Genomic DNA, 6,016 nt, shown 5'->3' on the forward strand with positions numbered 1-6,016 from the left:
AGATGTAATGACCTCAAAGCAAAATGTGAGCAGAGGGAAAATGTTGGTACCGAACGTAACTGTGTTTGTTTAACACTAGCTTTGGATTACAGCCCACAAATTACACTGTGATAAATCAGTATATACAGAGTATTAATAACATCCTTACCTGATAGCCATACTAAAGTAAAAAGTTAGGGGGTAACAATTTTCAACAACAATTGTACTGTAATCTAGAGTGGATACCCGACCCGACCCGAGCCCGACCGGACCCATCAGAACCCAACTGGTAGGGTCAGATCAGATATTTTGCTCGGGTTTGGCCCACTTGCCATGCCACTGTGTTGTGCTATGGCCTGTTCAAGTGCTGGAATTTGTTATCTGTGTGACAAAGCCTGAACGTAACACAACACAGACAAGCTGTAACCATGATAACAGTGTCAGGTAACAAACTGCGTCTGGCTCGGGTCGGGTTCGGACTTGAAAATCGGATAGTCTGTCGGACTCGGGTCGGGTTTGATCAGGAAAATGCAGCCCAAGCCGCTCTCTACTGTAATCACAGGGTACGCAGGATGTAAAATAAAACAGATTCTTGCTCAACAGTTGCTCAACGGACCTAGCATATTCAGTGCCCTGGGTCGGTGGTTCCCAACTGGTGGGTCACAGCCCAAAAGTGGGTCTAGGGTCCATTCTGAATGGACCGCAAGTGACTCGCGAAAGTTTCAAGTTTGTAAAAAACACACTTTATTCTGAAGTTCCATGAATATCTGGCACAGAGCTTTTATACTGAAGTGCTGTTTCCTGCTGTAGAGTGAGTGAATAACTGACAACTATTTAGAGACAGCAAAGTAGCTCGATGACACGGCCAAATGAAAGTATGCTGCTGAATATGTTAAATTGTGTGGACCTTGAACTAATGACTAAGGAGAAATCTGGACCAGTTGGGAACCACTGCCCTAGACAGTCCCCACCCCCATACCAAACAATAAAAGAATCAGTATTTGCAAAGTTCTTCGATTTTCTTTTCTAGTTATTGAGCCCTGGGTGTCTTTTGTCTTAACATTTTGTCTTACTTTAATGCTCTCTACATTCTTACCATTCCACCATTCCACCATTGCTCTAGCATTAAATCTTAAGGTATTTTTTTCCCCTTACACTTGAGTTTTTTTGATTAGAAAAAAAATATATATATGGAGGGGTATTCTGGGTGGTGCTCTAGGCAGGTGCCTAAGCATTAACTTGTTTGTGTTAATTCCTGTACTTACTCTGTTGTACCTACCAGTAACATTCAGTCATTATCCTTGTAATGCCTCACAGGGCTGACATTTGGTCAGAGGCCGGGCACACCCTGGACAGGTCGCCAGACAATCACGGGGCTGACACAGAGACAGACAACCGCTCACGCTCACAAGCTGGAGCAAGCCCACATGGAAGAAACATACAAGCCCCAGAGCCCTCTTGCTGAGATGACAGTGCTAACTACTGCACCATTGTGCCACCCACGTACCAGTAACAACCCGTTAATTATCTAATTGGTATCCAATCCACACAAAGTATTTACATTATAATTTGAAGGTTGTAATCTAAAGTGATCTTCAGTTGTAAATATTTAGACCAGAGAATCTAGCGGTGCTCTGGTGAACCATCCCATTATTTCAAGTCCTCTCTCCTAAGACCTCACTGTTCATGGCCACTTAATTCACACATGCATCAGCTGCAGACGATGTGCCAATGAGCTCCTCGTCACCTGAAACACCAATCTGTGACAACATTCTGCTTAATCACAAGTCAATGTCATTTATTAAAGGCTAATATACGCTGAATGACACCCTGTTTCAAGGATGATGTCACTAATTGTCTGCTCAGAAAGCTGTGTTTCAGTCCATTCTTTTCTAATAGTGGCGAGCCAACAGACCGAGTGTGAGGGCAGGCGAGGAAGTGAATTAGGGCGGTGATTATGCAGTGATTCAGACAGCAGCTCATTAGGACCCAGCTAAGCAAGCAATCAACGAATCGATGTGACAGTGGACCCAAAAGCCACAGAAATTTGTAATAAATGGCAAAGCGATAAATTGGATTATCCACAGCCCCGTGGCCAAGCTCTTTCTGTTGCAAATGACAAATCAATCCAATCATGCCACGACAAAAAGCCGAAAGAACCAGAAAAAGGGGCCTTGAGTTGCACCGGCCGCAGAGGTTATCTGTCGGAGATGTGCCTTGTTAAGGTTGTGGGTTTCCAGAGGTCATTTCTGTACGGTATTCAGGGCTCTAAAATATTCATGCCAGACCATTAGGTGTTTATGGCCGTCTTTTATAATAAGAGATTTACCGACATTTGAACCGCAGCCAGAATAGTAAAGGTGTCAGAGGGATACCGTGCTACATGCCTACTGATTCACAGAGGTAGAGAGCAGGAAGAGAGCAGGAAGAGAGCCGCGTGGAGCTCTCAGTGATGTAAATGAGCAGCCGAGGAGCACTAATAAATAAATAAATAAATAAATGCAGAGACAGCAGGATGTCTTCCCGCCTCAGGGTATTCCAAGTACAAGTGATGGATCCACTCTGTCTACCTGTCATATCATGATCACTGTATGTCACAATCATGACTGCAGCACAAGGTAAAGAAACACTAATATGATAGATAGATAGATAGATAGATAGATAGATAGATAGATAGATAGATAGATAGATAGATAGATTCACATCTCAAAAATAATATTGCACTCATCTGTATTTTTTGCTTCCCCAACTGAAGAAAACTCAGACCTGTTCTCTCAAAAGACTTTGCTGCCATCTGCAGGATATTACGTGGCACGGCACCATTCTCATAAACACACTGAAGACCAATTTTCCTTCAATTAAATCAGAGATTAATGTAGATGATGTGTTGAAATGCACTGTCTTCTCCTGAGGCGCTTGCTTTCTTTATGCTGATTACATCAGGGGGAGATAGGCTTAGTGATGCCATCTATCACTGACTTGCACTTTTAATTTTGATACACCAACATATGGAAGCTGTAGATATATGCAGTGCTCAAAAAAGGAAGGGAACATTTAATGGTCACAATATAACACCAAGTCAGTTAAACTGTCCATGTAGGAAGCACAAACGATTGTGAATCAGGTTCACCTGCTTTGGTGCAAATTAAAGTGACAACACGTGCAATCTGAATTCTAAATAGCTTAAATGATTGAAATTGAACAAATGTATACAGTAGTCCTATATACTGGGAGAAAGGGAAGATGATGAGGAGAAATGGGAATCCGTGAGAGGCGAGAGATGAGAACGTGAGTGGACATAACATGCCTGAGACCATGAAACTAGAAGTAGCATTAACTAACAGCGAAGCAGTGAAAAGGAGGGTGATGGCTGGTTCCATGTACTTCTGGCTGTTTAAGAGAAATAAACAGTAAAGGGAAGCATATGATTCTCTTTGTAGTGCTTTTTGAATGACTTGGTGATGGTGATGAGCCTCTATGAAATCGTGAAATATGCTGGCAGTCTCAAGCGCTCTGTAGGCATGATTTGCATGCGTGCAATTAAAAAAAAAATCACAACTGATTGTGTCCCTCCAAACTTGTCATCAGATCTGCACCCATGGATTGATGACTTTGGTTTCCATTGGCCGTTGTTACATTTTTTTGTTCTCAACATGAGTAAAGACTTTCAACTTGAATAATTCGTTCATCAAGATCTGATGTGTGATTTAAGTGTCCCCTTAATTTTCTTGAGCAGTGTACTTTGACCACAACAAATAAAGTTTCACTCTGCAGTGTATGAAACATGCATAGTTTTGAGGAGTATTTTAAGTGCTGCATATTTCCCCCCTTTGCTATTTGAGCATCTGCCAGCAGTAAACGGTAACACGACTTCCCCTCGTGCTGTTATTTCCTATAATCTGTCTTGTGTTCCCCCCCATCCCCTCTGTCTCGGTGTTTCCAGCCAGAGCTCTACCACTGACTGATTGCTGCTATTAAAACCGGTTCCTGTTGGAGAAGGAAGGGGGGCTATACTCTCTCATTCTCCCTCTCGGTCTTGCTCTTTTCACTCACTTTGTCCTTACCTCATCCACCATTTCTATTTCTTCCTCTCTCTGCACTGTTAGTTCTCCCAGTCCTCTGTTTACATTCAGCACGTAGCCATGCCAGTGGCCTTGTTCTGGGGACGGCTCTGCTGACTGATTGGTCAATGCTGGTCCAGTGCTGGTCCTCTTTCAGGCATCGTTTTGTGCGTACGTAGTGTTTACAAATGAGACTCCAGATCTGCAAAGTGCTTGTTTGTTTTGTTTTTAGATCATATGTTTGTTTTGGTATGATGAGCTGTTGCTTGTTGTTTTTGATTTTAGTTATTATTTTAATTCGAATTTTCATTTAGTTTTTTATTTTATCGCATTATTTTTTATTATTTTGTCAAGTTTAAAGGACTGATTTCTCATTTCCCATGACCATGAATGATGATTTGCCACCAGTCAACACTGCTGACAAATTAATTTAATTTGGGAAATCAGAATTCCACTGATTTTTTTTCATTTTCATTTTATTTTTATTTTCTTTCTTTTAGAACCAAGTTAAAAAACTTTCATTTGCCTATAGCTATTCGACATGGCTTGGTGTGGGTGTTCAAGTGTGCCTTGGGCTCCTTTTTTCAAGTATTTACTCATTTTGTATTCAGGTTTAACACTTGTAGCGTATTGGTGCTACAATTTCTATTATTTACAAAGCAGTTGAACCTGTTTCTAGAGTCTTACACTGAAATATTGCACACAGTGCAATTTCTTCTCATTCTTTGGTGATGTTTTGATTCAGTATAAAAGGTGAGCTGTTATTTTGGCCCCCGTGGCTGAGTAGAGGGCCACATTTGTCTTGTTAAGGTTTTTATTACATATGTCCATACAAGGAGAAGGATTGTTTCTGGCAAGAATTACTTCAGATAATGACTTGGCTTGGATTTAAAGACAGTCACCATTCATGACCCACAAACACCAAGAGCAATAAAGTCTTATATCTTGAGAAAACTGTCCTTTTACAGTTGTTTCTAAAAAAAAACAAACTAATTTGGGCTTTGGTCTCAAATGTCAGCTAAAACCATGGCTAAAATGTTGAGTTCATCACAGAATAGGCTCAGAACTGTAGGGATAATGGTTCTGTAATGGAAAGCAGGGCGTAAGAATGATGACAGAGAATAAAACACCACAGTGATATCTGCTCTGTGGTGCTCTCAAGTGAGTTTTACAGTAATGATTAAGGACACATGAAACCATCAGCGGTGGAACCATTAAAGCCTCCCTGTAAACATGTCCATTTGAGCACAATTAAATCACATTCCAGCCGAGTGGAGAGCCGGGAAATTGAATTTAGGCTGAAAAATGATGAACATGTTGTATAGTTTTAGTTTTACTAACACAGGTGGAGCGCTTTAACGGGGCTTTACATGGTCAACCTCTCATCCTAGTGGATCCACACCCTGACATTTGCATAATGCTAAGTCAGCCACTCGGGCCTTAACCCACAACTATGAGCCTTGTAAAAAGAGGGCGTTCACTAACCACTACACTTACTGAACTTCACCACGTAATGGACTGGGCTTTCCGCCTGTGTTCTTTATGTCGCCTTTATGGGTTTAGGGGGGCAAAGTCAGTCTATGTATGTCATTATGACGCCATGAACTAAGCTGAGCAACCATTTGGCACGAGACTTCAGGAGGTGTGTGACCTCTATCATGGCTTGTCAACGAATCTGAGTCCAGGCCATGATGATGAACTCACCCAGAGTGAAGAAACCTCTCTCCCTGTAGTGTCTCAGCTGTTCCAGTGTTCAAGTCCCAGTGCAACTTTAAGAGGGTGTAATGTGCTGGGGAGAACTCATAAGGAAGCTGGTTGTGTTCTTAATGAAAAGCCATGGTTTAATTAACACTTTAGTTTTGTTTCTGTAGCTCAGACCTTCATTAACTGCTGAGATCCCAGAACACAGTTACTTTGGTGTGTACAATATAACACAGTGGTGCAGTGGTTCGCATTGTCGCCTCACGGTAAGAGGG

Source organism: Epinephelus fuscoguttatus, linkage group LG10, assembly GCF_011397635.1.
Source record: "Epinephelus fuscoguttatus linkage group LG10, E.fuscoguttatus.final_Chr_v1".
Taxonomy (NCBI): Eukaryota; Metazoa; Chordata; class Actinopteri; order Perciformes; family Serranidae; genus Epinephelus; species Epinephelus fuscoguttatus.